The 18,848-nt window shown below is 47.7% G+C and overlaps 1 protein-coding gene across 2 annotated transcripts in view; it reads right to left on the bottom strand.

Moving 5' to 3' along the window:
* The window catches only part of POPDC3 (popeye domain cAMP effector 3), a 101,970-nt gene extending 83,377 nt beyond the window's left edge, over window positions 1–18,593 (bottom strand). The window contains exons 1-2 of one of the 2 annotated variants that reach the window (XM_077289646.1): window positions 18,256–18,525; window positions 14,456–14,525 (exon numbers count right to left, since the gene is read on the bottom strand). The gene's annotated coding sequence lies outside the window, so the exon portion shown is untranslated. Of the gene's footprint in view, window positions 1–14,455; window positions 14,526–18,255 lie in introns of both variants that reach the window. The other variant, XM_077289647.1, reaches the window with a different exon arrangement.
* Window positions 18,594–18,848: the final 255 nt, after the last annotated feature.

The raw sequence follows: 18,848 nt of genomic DNA, 5'->3' as shown, positions 1-18,848 counted from the left end.
GTGACACCATTCTAAAAACTGCACCCCTCAAGCTGCTCAAAACCACATTCAAGAAGTTTATTAACCCTTTACGTACTTCACAGGAACTAAAACAATGTGGAAGAAAAAAAATGAACATTTAACTTTTTTTTGCAAACATTTTACTTCAGAACCATTTTTTTTAATTTTCACAAGTGTAAAAACAGAAATTTAACCACAAATTTTGTTGTGCAATTTTTCCTGAGTACGCCGATACCCCATATGTGGAGGTAAACCACTGTTTGGGCGCACCGCAGAGCTTGGAAGTGTCGGAGCACCGTTTGACTGTTTCAATGCAGAATTGGCTGGAATTGAGATCGGACGCCATGTCGCGTTTGGAGAGCCCCTAATGTGCCTAAACAGTGGAAACCCCCCACAAGTGACACCATTTTGGAAACTAGACCCCCCAAGGAACTTATCTAGATGTGTGGTGAGCACTTTGAACCCCCAAGTGCTTCACAGAAGTTTATAACGTAGAGCCGTGAAAATAAAAAATCGCATTTGTTTTCACAAAAATGATTTTTTCGCCCACAAATTCTTATTTTCACAAGGGTAACAGGAGAAATTAGACCACAAAAGTTGTTGTGCAATTTCTCCTGAGTACGTCGATACCCCATATATGGGGGTAAACCACTGTTTGGGCGCACCGCAGAGCTTGGAAGAGAAGGAGTGTCGTTTTACTTTTTCAATGTAGAATTGGCTGGAATTGAGATCGGACGCCATGTCACGTTTGGAGAGCCGCTGATGTGCCTAAACAGTAGAGACCCCCCACATATGACACCATTTTGGAAACTAGACCCCTTATGGAACTTATCTAGATGTGTGGTGAGCACTTTAAACCCCCAGGTGCTTCACAGAAGTTTATAACGTAGAGCCGTGAAAATAAAAAAAAAATCGCATTTTTTCTACAAAAATGATCTTTTTGCCTCCAAATTTATTTTACCAAGGGTAACAGGAGAAAATGGACCCCAGAAGCTGTTGTACAATTTGTCTTGAGTACGCCGACACCCCATATGTGGGGGTAAACCACTGTTTGGGCGCATGGCTAAGCTCGGAAGCAAAGGAGCGCCATTTGACTTTTCAATGCAAAATTGACTGGAATTGAGATCGGACGCCATGTCGCGTTTGGAGAGCCCCTGATGTGCCTAAACAGTAGAAACCCCCCAAAAGTGACCCCATTTTGGAAACTAGACCCCCCATGGAACTTATCTAGATGTGTAGTGAGAACTTTGAATGCCCAAGTGCATCACAGAAGTTTATAATGCAGAGTCGTGAAAATAAAAAATATATATTTTTTAACAATAAAGATTTTTTAGCCCCCAAGTTTTTATTTTCACAAGGGTAACAAGAGAAATTGGACCCCAAAAGTTGTTGTCCAATTTGTCCTGAGTATGCTGGTACCCCATATGTGGGGGTAAACCACTGTTTGGGCGCACGGCAGAGCTCGGAAGGGAAGGAGCGCCATTTTGGAATGCAGACTTTGATAGAATTGTCTGCGGGCGTTATGTTGCGTTTGCAGACCCCTAATGTACCTAAACAGTAGAAACCCCCAACAAGTGACCAAATTTTGGAAACTAGACCCCATAAGGAACTTATCTAGATATGTGGTGAGAACTTTGAAAGCTCAAGTGCTTCACAGAAGTTTATAATGCAGAGTAGTGAAAATAAAAAAATATATTTTTTTCCAACAAAAAAGATTTTTAGCCCCCAAGTTTTTATTTTCACAAGGGTAACAGGAGAAATTGGACCCCAAAAGTTGTTGTCCAATTTATCCCGAGTACGCTGATGCCCCATATGTGGGGGTAAACCACTGTTTGGGCGCACGGCAGAGCTCAGAAGGGAGGGAGTACCATTTGACTTTTTTAGCGCAAAATTGGCTGTCGTGTTTGGAGACCCCCTGATGTACCTAAACAGTGGAAACCCCCCAATTCTAACTCCAACCCTAACCCCAACACACCCCTAACCCTAATCTCAACCCGATCCATAATCCTAATCACAACCCTAACGATAATCACAACCCTAACCCCAAAACAGCCCTAATCTCAACCCTAACCATAACCCTAATCAAAACCCTAAATCCAACACACCCCTAACCCTAATCCCAACCCTAATCCCAAACATAACACTAATCCCAACCCTAATCCAAACCCTAACCCTAATCCCAACTCTAACCCTAACTTTAGCCCCAACCCTAACTTTAGCCCCAACCCTAACCATAACTTTAGCCCCCGTCGTCACAAAAAAAGTTCAATGTAACCTTTTTTTTGTACGTCGCGTCCGCCATTTCCGCGCATGCGTGGCCGTAACTCTGCCCCCTCCTCCCCAGGACATAGACTGGGCAGCGGATGCGTTGAAAAAGTGCATCCGCTGCCCACGTTGTGCACAATTTTCACAACGTGCGTCGGTACATCGGGCCGACGCATTGCGACCGCCCCGTACCGACGCAAGTGTGAAAGAAGCCTAAGGCTACTTTCACACTAGCGTCGTACTCGGCCCATCGCAGTGTGTCGGGCCGACGTACCGACGCTAGCGTTGTAAGCGCCGCACAACGGGTGCCGTGGATGCTGTTTTTTCAACGCATCCGCTGCCCCATTGTGAGGTGCGGGGAGGCGGGGGCGGAGTTCCGGCCACGCATGCGCGGTCGGAAATGGCGGACACGTCGCACAAAAAAGTTACATGTAGTTTTTTTGTGTCGACGGTCCGCCGAAGCACGACGCATCCGTCGCACGACGGATGCGACATGTGGCAATCCGTCGCAATGCATCGCTAATGCAAGCCAATGGAGAAAAAACGCATCCTGCAAGCACTTTTGCAGGATGAGTTTTTTCTCCAACGACGCATTGCGACGGAAGCCAAAAAACGCTAGTGTGAAAGTAGCCTAACCCTAACCCTAGCCCTAACCCTAAATTTAGCCCCAACCCTAACTCTAACCCTAACTCTAACCCTAACCCTAACCCTAACTCTAACCCTAACCCTAACCCTAATTTTAGCCCCAACTTGTCTTCTCCTGCCGGCCGGCAGATGGCAGCAGATGGCGGGCGCACTGCGCATGCGCCCGCCATGATGAAAAAGCCGGCTGGCAGGAGAAGACAGAAGAGGACCCAGGGACCCCGTGTGAGTATGATAGGGTCCCCAAATCCCCCTATTTCTCTGTCCTCTGATGTGCGATCACATCAGAGGACAGAGAAATAACTGATCGCTTTTTTTTTTTTTTTGCGGTCGCCGGTAAACTGTTAATTACCGGTGATCGCAAAGCAGGGGTCGGTGCAAACCGACCCCGATCATGTTCTTTGGGGTCTCGGCTACCCCCGGCAGCCGAGACCCCAAAGATCTTCCGGGTGCCACGCATTTTTTCCCGGAAAAAAAGATGGCGGCGCCCATGGGGAGACACGAGGAGCACCGGGGGAGGTAGGTGAGTATTTGGGGGCTATTGGGGGCCATCGGGGACCACATTTCTCTGTCCTCCGATGTGCGATCACATCGGAGGACAGAGAAATTAAACGGCAAATCGCGGTTTGTTTTTTTTTTGTTGCGACCGCCGGTAAAAACCCCCCGAATCATGTTCTCTGGGGTCTCGGCTACCCTCGGCAACCGAGACCCCAGAGAAAATCCGACTCTGGGGGGCGCTATTCACTTTTTCCACAGCGCCGTTAATTAACGGCGCTGTGGATTAAGTACCCTTAGCGGCCGCCGTTAAAAGGCGTATCGGCGGTCGTTAAGGGGTTAAGGTGTTTTCTATGTGTTTTCCAAGTGTTTGTATGTGTTTGTGTTTGCCTGCCATTGGTTCAATGGGGTTCGACGGTGTTCGTCGAACGTTCGACGAACAGTTCGTCGAACACGTCCCTGTTCGACGAACTGAACCGAACCCAAACACTAGGGAGGTGGCTCATCTCTAGTTATAGTGTAAGATCGCTGATCTGACACTTTGCTGTGCACTGTGTCAGATCAGCGATCTGACGTGCACTCCTGGAGGCTTCCCGGCGCCTGCCCTGAGCAGGCGCTCGTAAGCCACCTCACTGCAGGACCCGGATGCAGCCCCGTGGCCATTTTGGATCCAGGGCCTGCAGGGAGAAGGCAGGAGACCCTTGGAGCAACGCGATCACATCGCGTTGCTCCGAGGGTCTCAGGGAAGCCCGCAGGGAGCCCCCTCCCTACACGGTGCTTCCCTATACCGCTGGGGGTTAATGTGCCGGGGCGGTCCGTAACCGCTCCTGGCACATAGTGCCGGATGTCAGCTGCAATAGTCAGCTGACACCCGGCCGCGATCGGCTGTGCTCCCCCCGTGAGCACGGCCGATCGCTATGACATACTATCCCGTCCCTGGGAATTAAGTCCCAGGTCACCTTGACGGGATAGTACGTCAAATGGGATTAAGGGGTTAAGGAGGTTTTTCTGCAGACCATCTGCTGTGACTCAAGATGTGTCACATAAATGACCCATGTCACTACTTTAAGACTTAGGCCACCAGGGTCCGAAGTCATCTTATCAGCTGTCCTGCAATATTCAACCTGTAAACAAGAAATTACTGTGGATTGCCATTACTGCATACAACAGATCAATTTACACAGAAGTATTTGGTGTGATGACAAGACACTGCCTCGTGTTGTCTAAAGGGGCGTGAACCTATAAGTTGGAGGTTATGTTACATAAGTGAAAGCATAATTCACAGTGAAGCAGTGCACGTTTCAGTTATAGAGCTATTCCCATCTCAAATGTCACCATATATCTAAAATGTGCCAACTTTTGAAACCCAAAAGACCCCATTAATTTTATTTTTAAAGCTGTGCTGCAGAGGAAGTGGCCAGGCAACATAAAGAAGTTGCAGCACTAAAACAACATTGTGACCCTTCAGTGTAGTCCCAATAGGCCAGAAAACCCAGACCATAGGAATCAAAAGTAATTTGGAGTGTAATACTGAATGGAAAATTTGCAGACATTTTAACCAGAAATTGTTTTAGTTTAGCAATGCATTTTACATGTAAAATATGCTTATTTATTATGCTTGCTTATACACAACTGCTTATACACAACGAAGCTGCGGAGCCAGCGAAACGTGCGTCGAGGTATTCGTGTGACCTTTGTCATGAATCCCCAATGGCTAGGGATAGCACAGGACAAGCAAAGTATAACAAATATCGGACGAGCTCTAGGGTGATGGAACCTGGGCTGACCGCTGCCCTACGCCTGACAAACGCAACTAGAGATAGCCAGGGAGCGTGCCTACGTTGGTTCTAGACGCCACGCACCAGCCTAAGAGTTAACTAGTACTGCAGAGAAAACAAGACCTCACTTGCCTCCAGAGGAATTAACCCCAAAGGTATAGTTGCCCCCCACATGTATTGACGGTGAAATGAGAGGAAGGCACACACAGAGATGATGTATATAGCTTTAGCAAATAGAGGCCCGCTGAAAACTAGAAAGCAGAATGATACAAAAGGGGACTGAGCGGTCAGCAAAAAACCCTAATCAAAAAAACCATCCTGAGATTACAAGAACCCATGTGCCAACTCAAGGCACATGGGGAGAACCTCAGTCCACTAGAGCAACCAGCTAGCATAGAGACATTCTAAGCAAGCTGGACCAAAAACCAAACAACTGAAAATCAGCACTTAGCTTATCCTGAAAGATCTGGGAGCAGGTAGGCAGGAACCAAACAGAGCACATCTGAACACATTGATAGCCGGCAAGGGAAATGACAGAAAGGCCAGGTAAAATAGGAAACACCCAGCCTCTGATGGACAGGTGGAAACCAAAGGCCGCAACCCACCAAAGTCACCCAGTACCAGCAGTAACCACCAGAGGGAGCCCACCAACAGAATCCACAACAGTACCCCCCCCTTGAGGAGGGGTCACCGAACCCTCACGAGAACCCCCAGGGCGATCAGGGTGAGCTCTATGGAAGGCGCGGACCAAATCAGTCGCGTGAACATCGGAGGCGACCACCCAAGAATTATCCTCCTGACCATAACCCTTCCACTTAACCAAATACTGGAGTTTGCGTCTGGAAACACGAGAATCCAAGATCTTTTCAACAACATACTCCAATTCTCCCTCCACCAGCATCGGAGCAGGAGGCTCGACCGAAGGAACAACGGGTACCTCATACCTCCGTAACAACGACCGATGGAACACATTATGAATAGCAAACGATGCTGGGAGATCCAAACGAAAAGATACAGGGTTAAGAATCTCCGAGATCCTATGCAAACGAACCACGTTCTGAAAAAACAAAGGAACCAACTCAGAAGAGGAGGGTAACTTAGGCAAGGGCACCAAATGAACCATCTTAGAAAAGCGGTCACACACAACCCAGATAACGGACATTTTCTGTGAAACCGGGAGATCAGAAATAAAATCCATGGAAATGTGCGTCCAAGGCCTCTTCGGGATGGGCAAAGATAACAACAACCCACTAGCCCGTGAACAGCAAGGCTTAGCTCGAGCACACACTTCACAAGACTGCACAAAGGTACGCACATCCCTAGACAAGGAAGGCCACCAAAAAGACCTGGCCACCAAATCTCTTGTACCAAATATTCCAGGATGACCAGCCAACACAGAAGAATGGACCTCGGAGATGACTCTACTGGTCCAATCATCCGGAACAAACAGTCTTTCTGGTGGACATCGATCCGGTTTATCCACCTGAAACTCCTGCAATGCGCGTCGCAAGTCTGGGGATACGGCGGACAATATTACCCCATCCCTAAGGATACCAGCAGGCCCAGTGTCTCCAGGAGAGTCAGGCACAAAACTCCTGGAAAGAGCATCTGCCTTCACATTCTTTGAACCTGGCAGGTATGAAACCACGAAATTGAAACGAGAAAAAAATAATGACCAACGAGCCTGTCTAGGATTCAAACGCCTGGCAGACTCAAGGTAAATGAGATTCTTGTGATCAGTCAAGACCACCACGCGATGTTTAGCACCCTCAAGCCAATGACGCCACTCCTCAAATGCCCACTTCATGGCCAAAAGCTCCCGATTACCCACATCATAATTGCGCTCGGCGGGCGAGAATTTTCTAGAGAAGAAAGCACATGGCTTCGTCACCGAGCCATTAGAACTTCTCTGTGACAAAACCGCCCCCGCTCCAATCTCGGAAGCATCAACCTCCACCTGAAAAGGAAGTGAAACATCTGGTTGACACAACACAGGAGCAGAAGAAAACCGGCGCTTAAGTTCCCGAAAGGCCTCCACGGCCGCAGGAGACCAATCAGCAACATCAGCACCCTTTTTAGTCAAATCAGTCAAAGGTTTAACAATACTGGAAAAATTAGCAATGAACCGACGATAAAAATTAGCAAACCCCAAGAACTTCTGAAGGCTCTTAACAGATGTAGGTTGTGTCCAGTCACAAATAGCCTGAACCTTAACGGGATCCATCTCAATAGTAGAAGGAGAAAAAATGTACCCCAAAAAAGAAATCTTCTGGACTCCGAAGAGACACTTTGAGCCCTTCACAAACAGAGAATTGGCCCGCAAAACCTGAAACACCTTCCTGACCTGCAGAACATGAGACTCCCAGTCATCAGAAAACACCAAAATATCATCCAAATACACAATCATAAACTTATCCAGATATTCACGGAAAATATTGTGCATAAAGGACTGAAAGACTGACGGAGCATTGGAGAGTCCAAAAGGCATTACCAAATACTCAAAATGGCCCTCAGGCGTATTAAATGCGGTTTTCCACTCATCACCCTGTTTTATCCGCACCAGATTATACGCACCACGAAGATCTATTTTAGTGAACCACCTAGCCCCCTTAATGCGAGCAAACAAATCAGTAAATAATGGCAATGGATACTGGTATTTGACTGTAATCTTATTCAGAAGGCGATAATCTATACAAGGCCTCAGGGAACCATCTTTTTTTGCCACGAAAAAAAAACCTGCTCCCAGAGGGGACAAAGATGGACGAATATGTCCCTTTTCCAAGGACTCCTTAATATAATTCCGCATAGCAGTATGCTCTGGCAGTGACAGATTAAATAAACGACCCTTAGGGAACTTACTGCCAGGAATCAATTCTATAGCACAGTCACACTCTCTATGAGGAGGGAGCGAATTGAGCTTAGGCTCCTCAAAAACATCCTTATAATCTGACAAAAACGCAGGGATCTCCGAAGGAGTCGATGAAGCGATAGAAATCGGAGGTGCATCATCATGAACCCCCTGACATCCCCAGCTTAGCACAGACATTGTTTTCCAGTCCAGGACAGGATTATGAGTTTGTAACCATGGCAGACCAAGCACTAGTACATCATGTAAATTATACAGTACAAGGAAGCGAATCACCTCCTGATGAACGGGAGTCATGCGCATGGTCACTTGTGTCCAATACTGCGGTTTATTCATAGCCAATGGTGTAGAATCAATTCCCTTCAGAGGAATAGGAACTTCCAGAGGCTCTAGACTAAAACCGCAGCGTTTAGCAAATGACCAATCCATAAGACTCAGGGCAGCGCCTGAATCCACATAGGCATCGACGGAAATGGAAGACAGTGAAAAAATCAGAGTCACAGACAAAATGAACTTAGACTGCAGAGTATCAATGGCAAAAGATTTATCAACCCTTTTTGTGCGTTTAGAGCATGCTGATATAACATGAGCTGAATCACCACAATAAAAACACAAACCATTTTTCCGCCTATAATTTTGCCGTTCACTTCTGGACTGAATTCTATCACATTGCATAGTCTCAGGTGCCTGTTCAGAAGACACCGCCAACTGGTGCACGGGTTTGCGCTCCCGTAAACGCCGATCAATCTGAATGGCCATAGCCATAGACTCATTCAGACCTGTAGGCGCAGGGAACCCCACCATAATATCCTTAATGGCCTCAGAAAGACCATTTCTGAAGTTTGCAGCCAGGGCGCACTCATTCCACTGAGTAAGCACCGACTATTTCCGAAATTTCTGACAATATATTTCCGCTTCATCATGCCCCTGAGAGAGGGCTAATAAAGCCTTTTCAGCCTGAATCTCTAGGTTAGGTTCCTCATAGAGCAATCCCAATGCCAGAAAAAATGCATCCACACTGAGCAACGCAGGATCCCCTGGTGCCAATGCAAATGCCCAATTCTGAGGGTCGCCCCGTAGGAACGATATAACAATCTTGACCTGTTGAGCAGGGTCTCCAGAGGAGCGAGATTTCAAAGAGAGAAACAATTTACAATTGTTCCTGAAATTCAGGAAGGTAGATCTATCTCCAGAAAAAAAACTCTGGAATAGGAATTCTAGGTTCAGACATGAGAGTGTGAACAACGAAATCCTGTATGTTTTGAACCTTTGCCGCGAGATTACTCAGGCTGGAAGCCAAACTCTGGACATCCATGATAAACAGCTAAGATCAGAGCCATTCAAGGGTTAAGAGAAGGTAAGAAGCAGCTAGACAGCAATTAAGGGCTAGGCAGCAAAACTCTGAAGGGAAAAAAAAAAAAAAAAAAAAATTTTCCTTGAACACTTCTTTTCCTCCTGCTTCAGCCCAAACAATTAACACTTTGTGGGCCGGCTATACTGTCATGAATCCCCAATGGCTAGGGATAGCACAGGACAAGCAAAGTATAACAAATATCGGACGAGCTCTAGGGTGATGGAACCTGGGCTGACCGCTGCCCTACGCCTGACAAACGCAACTAGAGATAGCCAGGGAGCGTGCCTACGTTGGTTCTAGACGCCACGCACCAGCCTAAGAGCTAACTAGTACTGCAGAGAAAACAAGACCTCACTTGCCTCCAGAGGAATTAACCCCAAAGGTATAGTTGCCCCCCACATGTATTGACGGTGAAATGAGAGGAAGGCACACACATAGAGATAATGTATATAGCTTTAGCAAATAGAGGCCCGCTGAAAACTAGAAAGCAGAATGATACAAAAGGGGACTGAGCGGTCAGCAAAAAACCCTAATCAAAAAAAACCATCCTGAGATTACAAGAACCCATGTGCCAACTCAAGGCACATGGGGAGAACCTCAGTCCACTAGAGCAACCAGCTAGCATAGAGACATTCTAAGCAAGCTGGACCAAAAACCAAACAACTGAAAATCAGCACTTAGCTTATCCTGAAAGATCTGGGAGCAGGTAGGCAGGAACCAAACAGAGCACATCTGAACACATTGATAGCCGGCAAGGGAAATGACAGAAAGGCCAGGTAAAATAGGAAACACCCAGCCTCTGATGGACAGGTGGAAACCAAAGGCCGCAACCCACCAAAGTCACCCAGTACCAGCAGTAACCACCAGAGGGAGCCCACCAACAGAATCCACAACAGACCTTACCCCCTGTCGACATGACCGCAGGTAATAGATTTACTTCACTATTATATGTCCTTTAATGGTATTCCATCCCTGTATATATGGGTTTGGTTCTCTTGGAGGGCTTTGGTACTATGCGTAATTAGCCTACATCTACCCCTATCTATATCGATATAACTACAGATGATAGATTTATTTCACTATAATATATCTCCTTGATGATTTTTTCGCCTTGGTAGATATGGGCTGGTTCTAGTTATCATGCCAAAGTTGTTTACATTTATCCCTATATATATATATATATATATAGGCCTAATAATCTATTTATAAAATCTATTGAGATATTATATTGGCATGCTCCATTAGTTCGACTCTTGAGAAGGGGCCATATTAATCCATAACTATGGACTATTGTTTACTTAATATCTTTTGTATTTCGTATGGAGTAACGGCATTGGGATAGGTCACTCTCTACATTTTGTCTTTGTTACCTAAGTCTAGTTTAGTCCATGTGCAATAGTGGGTTCACCACTGCTGCTTATTATATCTACGGTTATTTTATTATATATAATTATGGTATATGTATTGATATATATGGAATATCCCTGTCTAAATATATGAATAAATAATTATATTTTATATAATTTGGATCGTGTTTTTGACTTCACTACCTCAGTTGGTTGTATGTTGTCTTATGTGAAGAGGATCATAGTTAGTTGTTATAGAGGAATTTTGTTGGTGGTTTATACACAACTTTATCCACCTCTGAAAACTGTGAGGTCAATAAGTATATTATAACACTGGAGGAAATTTCCAGTATTCTTGTTTTTCCCCCGCACAGTAATTGGTTGTGCTGCACACTACCACCAAAGTGATGACATAGCCTATGGCATCTCGATACGTTGGGTATAAGTACACTGCTCAAAAAAATAAAGGGAACACAAAAATCTCACATCCTAGATATCACGGAATGAAATATTCCAGTTGTAAATCTTTATTCATTACATAGGGGAATGTGTTGAGAACAATAAAACCTAAAAATGATCACCGTAAATCACAACTAATATCCCACGGAGGTGTGAAGTTGGAATGATGCTCAAAATGAAAGTGGAAAATGATCCAACTTCAGTAGAAATTCCTCAAGACAAGAAAATGATGCTCAGTAGCCTGTGTGGCCTCCACGTGCCTGTATGACCTCCCTACAACGCTTGGGCATGCTACTGATGAGGCAGCGGATGTTCTCCTGAGGGATCTCCTCCCAGACCTGGACTAAAGCATCCGCCAACTCCTGGATAGTCTGTGGTGCAATGTGACATTGGTGGATGTTGCAAGACATGATGTCCCAGATGTGTTCAATCGGATTCAGGTCTGGGGAACGGGCGGGCCATTCCATAGCTTCAATGCCTTCATCTTGCAGGAACATCTGACACTCCAGCCACATGAGGTCTGGCATTGTCCTGCATTAGGAGGAACCCAGTGCCAACCGCACCAGCATATGGTCTCACAAGGAGTCTGAGGATCTCATCTCGGTACCTAATGGCAGTCAGGCTACCTCTGGCGAGCACATGGAGGGCTGTGCGGCCCTCCAAAGAAATGCCACCCCATACCATTACTGACCCACTGCCAAACCGGTCATGTTGAAGGATGTTGCAGGCAGCAGATCGCTCTCAACAGCTTCTCTAGACTCTGTCACGTCTGTCATATGTGCTCAGTGTGAACCTGCTCTCATCTGTGAAGAGCGCAGGGTACCAGTGGCGAATTTGCCAATCCTGGTGTTCTCTGGCAAATGCCAAGTGTCCTGCATGGTGGTGGGCTGTGAGCACAACCCCCATCTGTGGACACTCAGACCATCCTCATGGAGTCTGTTTCTAACCGTTTGTGCAGACACATGCACATTTGTAGCCTGCTGGAGGTCATTTTGCAGGGCTCAGGCAGTGCTCCTCCTGTTCCTCCTTTCACAAAGGCGGAGGCAGCGGTCCTGCTGCTGGGTTGTTGCCCTCCTACAGCCCCCTCCACGTCTCCTGGTAGCGCCTCCAGCCTTTGGACACTACGCTGACAGACACAGCAAACCTTCTTGCCACAGCTCGCATTGATGTGCCATCCTGGGTGAGCTGCATTACCTGAGCCACTTGTGTGGGTTATCGAGTCCTTCTCATGCTACCACGAGTGTGAAAGCACAACTAACATTCAAAAGTGACCAAAACATCAGCCAGAAAGCATTGGTACTGAGATGTGGTCTCAACCTGCAGAACCAGTCCTTTATTGAGTGTGTCTTGATAATTGCCAATAATTTCCATCTGTTGTCTATTCCATTTGCACAACAGCATGTGTAATTGATTGTCAAACAGTGTTGCTTCCTAAGTGGACAGTTTGATTTCACAGAAGTTTGATTCACTTGGAGATATATACTGTTGTTTAAGGCTGGTTTCACATTTGCGTTTACCTGATCTGCGGACTTCCTCCGTGAAGCACCGCCCTCGGTCGCACCTCTGCCGCTAGCTCCGCCTACTTCTGCATGCGGCCCGCATGCTTCCTGCGTACCTATCTTTAACATTAGGTACGCAGGTCGTGCGGCTGTATGCGGATGATGCCGCATGCGTCGTTTTGACGATGCGGATTAAAAAAAAAAAAAATGCTACATGCTGCTTCCTACGCTGGTCGCCGCATCGTCAAAACGACGCATGCAGCATCATCCGCATACAGCCGCACAACCTGCGTACCTAATGTTAAAGATCGCATGCTGCCTGCGTACCTATCTTTAACATTAGGTACGCAGGTTGTGCGGCTGTATGCGGATGATGCTGCATGCGTCGTTTTGACGATGCGGCGACCAGCGTAGGAAGCAGCATGTAGCATTTTTTTTTTTTTATCCGCATCGTCAAAACGACGCATGCGGCATCATCCGCATACAGCCGCACGACCTGCGTACCTAATGTTAAAGATAGGTACGCAGGCAGCATGCGGGCCGCATGCAGAAGTAGGCGGAGCTAGCGGCAGAGGTGCGGACGAGGGCGGGGCTTCACGGAGGAAGTCTGCAGCCGTCCGCAGATCAGGTAAACGCAAATGTGAAACCAGCCTTAGTGTTCCCTTTATTTTTTTGAGCAGTGTATAAAACCCAATGCATTACTCTAATAAAATATCCAAAACAAAGTTCATTGTAGTCCATATGCCAGAAACCTTACCATATGTCTCACATCCGGAAAAATCTCACTTGCAGCAGCTGAAGGCATACTGGCGGCCATGTACTTTGTACACAATGTCACTTTATTCCATTCAGTTAACCACACAAGCTGCTTAAGCACAGCTGCAATATGTCACACATTGCTCTCTGCCATCACCCTAACCTATGATCAATTCTAATCAGGGTACAAGACCATGTCTGGTGTAGAGGAGAAGTAATAATCCTATGTGCAAATAAAATATGTAAAAAGTATGAGGATGATCCAAATTTTCTGAGAAGAAAAAAAAACTGCAGCGACTTACAATAGCGGCAATGTGGAAGAGATTTTATCAAAGAGCCCCGTGTGCTGCGGAATTCGGATGGAAACTGACCTATTGAATATTTGCAAAGATTAAAATAAAAAAATAATATTATACTCCCATCCCCTGAAGCCTGGTCCTTTGCCAGTCTCTGTATCACCTGCCATCTGTGAGGAGGTCTCATTCCTTGTGACCCCTGTAGCTAATAACTGGCTACATGATCACATGGGACAAGTCATCATCACAGGAGGCTGGTTTTCAGAAGAACAGCAAAGGATGACGATTTATCAGCAGTTTGTTCACATCTCCATTAGGCCAAGTTCACACAATCATATTGTAATCTGTATGTGGATCGCCCCCACGTGTAGGGCAATGGGGTACTCGGCACCGAGTCCTTCGGTTCGGGGGATGTCACGGAGGCCCGACCAGGTCCGTGCCCCTCAGGGGTGTCCAGTAAAAGGAATAGTTCTTATGGGGAGGGTCTTTAACGGGGAAGTGTTCATGACGCCACCTGTGGTATTTGGTCAGGGTGACCGACGCTGCTTAGGGCTCCACTGGGGTGATTTGATGGCAGCAAGATGGTATACCTTCCCACAGGTGAAGTGTATCCCCAGGGCTTCCCAGAAGTGTAGATGGTGATGGTGGAGGCTGCAAGGCACAGGGAATAACGAGGACACAAGGTTGCAGTCTCTTTACCTTTTTACTGAAGGCTTCAGCATCCACAGTCCAGGGCACCGGATCACAGGGTAGGCAGAGTCCGGCCGGTCTGAAGGCAAATCCAGAGTCTCCTTATCCAAGTGGAATTAAATAGCCTTCCTATGTGCACAGTAACACAGTAGGTCCTCACTTGCATAAGCTCCAATAAGGTCCTCACTGTTATTACTCTTCTCACTGTTCCCTGTGGTCGGATAGAACAAAACACTTATGACTGGTGGCCTGAGGCTTTTTATAGGGACCCTAGAGACGCCCCGGCCCCCACAAGTTGCCACCGTGTCTCTTGTGTATAAAGGTTGGGCAGCCAACGTAGAATTAACTGTCCTGCCAGTCTGAAGTAAAGCATAGAGATCCTTACTCCCTCGGTATTCTGGCCACCGGTATTCAGAAGGAGGCAGCCTCTCACAGGACAGAACTCCTTCTGGATTCCTCTCCTTTTGCTATGACTTCATTTCTCACTCACTGCAATACACTTCCTTTCAATGTCTCTTTCTTAGGATGCTGCCGCACGTGGGGCAGGTGCAGCTCCGTGGACCCTCGTCCTCCTCCGACCGCAGTCTGGATCTAGCTTCTGCCAAACTCCGTCGGGTTCTGACTAACTTCCTAACCAACCCACCAGTTTTACCTATATGTGAGGAGTGGCCTAGTAGATAGAACCTTTGCTCCCCCTGGTGGCTGCAGTGTGAAGTGTGTTGTGTGTGGCTGTGATACCTGGACAGAAGATCTCCTTTATTGCCTCCAGATGTAACATTGCTCCCCCTGGTGGAAAAACAACATTACTGCAACGTCCAGGACTCTGGGGCGCTGCATATGCCATTTGTTTTTTTACAACAGCAGTGAATAAAATTTACAACACCACAATCAGTTTCATATGTTAAGAATTGCAATGCATATGTAAAAATTGGCTTCTGTGTGTATGGATGAACCATATAGGATGCAATTTTTCTGTGCACTCAAGACTTGATGAATCGAGTTTCATCTGAAATACGGAAGAGAATACTCAGTGGTAAGCACTGCTACTCTGCAGCACTGGGTTCAAATCCTACCAAGGACAACATCTGGGAACCAAAGGAAGAAAAAACAAACAGGCAAGTACAATTAAACCTACCATTATTTAGGTGAATTGTGTATGTGGCGGCACAGAAGGCACTCACACAGAAAAGTGGAATAAAATATATAGATAAGTCGCATATCAATGATTATAATATTGCAGCATATGGTATCACACAGAAAACAGGATCATTGCAGCAAAGCCCTTAAAAGGTGTATCAGTGCAACTAATATACATGATATCATACCAAAGGGTAAATAAATATATTGCACATATCTCAATGTAGAGATGTAGAGTATCTTGAGATCTCCACTAAAAGCCGAGATCCTTAGATCAGGAACAGAACAGACATTTATAGGACATTTCATAACTTTCCCAAATTCTTATGAAAACATTTACAGCACATCCTGCATTGTGCTACTGCAACCAACGTATTATATATTTTAGGAGTCGGAGTTGGTGCATTTTATACCGACTCCACCAAAATAGACACTGACTCCACAGCCTTGCTGTGTATAGGTGGAGATGAGGCAGTGCTGCTCCCCTCATGTCACCAGGGACAGAGGTGGGGTGGGTGTGATCTGAGAAGGCTGTCCTGGAGGTTACTCCAAGAGGTGACACAGAAGGACCTGAAGTCTGCACACACCGCACTGCCATCACATCGACAACTGCACACGCTGCACTGCCACCACATCGCCATCTGCACACGCTGCACTGCCACCACATCGCCATCTGCACACGCTGCACTGCCACCACATCGCCATCTGCACACGCTGCACTGCCACCACATCGCCATCTGCACACGCTGCACTGCCACCACATCGCCATCTGCACACGCTGCACTGTCACCACAGCACCAACTGCACTGCCATAACAGCAGCAAATGCACTGCCACCACAGCACCAACTGCACACGCTGCACTGCCATCACATCACCAACTGCACACGCTGCACTGTCACCACAGCACCAACTGCACTGCCATAACAGCAGCAAATGCACTGCCACCACAGCACCAACTGCACACGCTGCACTGCCATCACATCACCAACTGCACACGCTGCACTGCCATCAAATCACCAACTGCACACGCTGCACTGCCATCAAATCACCAACTGCACACGCTGCACTGCCATCAAATCACCAACTGCACACGCTGCACTGGCACCACAGCACCAACTGCACACGCTGCACTGGCACCACAGCACCAACTGCACACGCTGCACTGGCACCACAGCACCAACTGCACACGCTGCACTGGCACCACAGCACCAACTGCACACGCTGCACTGCCATCAAATCACAAACTGCACACGCTGCACTGCCACCACAGCACCAACTGCACACGCTGCACTGGCACCACAGCACCAACTGCACACGCTGCACTGCCATCACATCAACTGCACACGCTACACTGCCATCACATCACCAACTGCACACGCTACACTGCCATCACATCACCAACTGCACACGCTGCACTGCCATCACATCGCCATCTGCACACGCTGCACTGCCATCACATCACCAACTGCACACGCTACACTGCCATCACATCAACTGCACACGCTGCACTGCCATCACATCACCAACTGCACACGCTGCACTGCCATCACATCACCAACTGCACACGCTGCACTGCCATCACATCACCAACTGCACTGCCATCACACCGCCAACTGCACACTTTGCACTGCCATCACATGGCCAAATGCACACGCAGCACTGCCATTACATCACCAAATGCACACGCTACACTGCCATCACATCACACACTGCACTTCCATCACAGTGCCAACGAAACAACATTGTGAAAAAAATTACAATTTTCAATATGACAACCTTATGTTATCAAATACCGTGTAGATAAACTACTTGTAGTTTCCAAAATGCACACACTGCACTGTCACCACAGCACCAACTGCACTGCCATAACAGCAGCAAATGCACTGCCACCACAGCACCAACTGCACACGCTGCACTGCCATCAAATCACCAACTGCACACGCTGCACTGCCATCAAATCACCAACTGCACACGCTGCACTGCCATCAAATCACCAACTGCACACGCTGCACTGGCACCACAGCACCAACTGCACACGCTGCACTGGCACCACAGCACCAACTGCACACGCTGCACTGGCACTACAGCACCAACTGCTCACGCTGCACTGGCACCACAGCACCAACTGCACACGCTGCACTGCCACCACAGCATCAACTGCACACGCTGCACTGCCACCACAGCATCAACTGCACACGCTGCACTGCCACCACAGCACCAACTGCACACGCTGCACTGGCACCACAGCACCAACTGCACACGCTGCACTGCCATCAAATCACAAACTGCACACGCTGCACTGCCACCACAGCACCAACTGCACACGCTGCACTGGCACCACAGCACCAACTGCACACGCTGCACTGCCATCAAATCACCAACTGCACACACTGCACTGCCACCATAGCACCAACTGCACACGCTGCACTGCCATCACATCGCCATCTGCACACGCTGCACTGCCACCACAGCACCAACTGCACACGCTGCACTGCCACCACAGCACCAACTGCACACACTACACTGCCACCACAGCACCAAATGCACACACCGCACTGCCATCACAGGCGCCGCTGCTGTCTCATCTCTAGCCCTGCTGGTTCCATATACACTGTACCGGCGCTGCCTAGGAGGGGAAGTTTAGCGCCGCTCCCTCCCGCCGCCCTCTTACCTGGCTCCGTCCAGCCGCTGTCCCGGGAAAGTTTGTCAGTGAGGAGCTGACAGCAGCCGGGAAGACGTGACTAAAATAGGCATGAAGAGGGAAGGCTGCAGCCTGAGCCGCGCACACTCCCCTTCATAGCAGCGGCAGCTCCCTCACTGCTGGGGAGGAGGAGGAGAGACGGACAGGGACAGCAGCAGGGCGGAGGGAGGAGGGCTGTGTGCGCCAGTGGAGCGCGCAGTGAGGTGAAGCCTGCATTGCCAGTGACCCCTCATGAGTGAGGAGGACGGAGCCACACATTATACAGTGGCCGGCGGAGCACATGTGCTCTTCTCACATTACAGGCTGGGCTTCTTCAGGTCGGGATACTTTTTATGGAAAAAAATACACAAAACTGGGGGGAAAAATTTTTTTTATTTTACTTTATTCTGTAATTGCTTCATCAAATTAAAGTTACTACATGAACGTTCCCCTTGGCCCTGAGCACATTGCCATGCTTCCCTGTGGCAGTAAGGCAGAGGAGCCCATTATTAGCCAAAGTTCACACCAATTACTAAAAAATCGTTTGGTTTTCATCCGGAAAACCGTCAGTATGTCATGTGTCT

This window comes from Ranitomeya variabilis, chromosome 2, assembly GCF_051348905.1.
Source record: "Ranitomeya variabilis isolate aRanVar5 chromosome 2, aRanVar5.hap1, whole genome shotgun sequence".
Lineage (NCBI taxonomy): Eukaryota > Metazoa > Chordata > Amphibia > Anura > Dendrobatidae > Ranitomeya > Ranitomeya variabilis.
The sequence above is the reverse complement of the archived record's forward strand: the minus strand, read 5'-3'. Positions and strand labels throughout refer to the sequence as shown.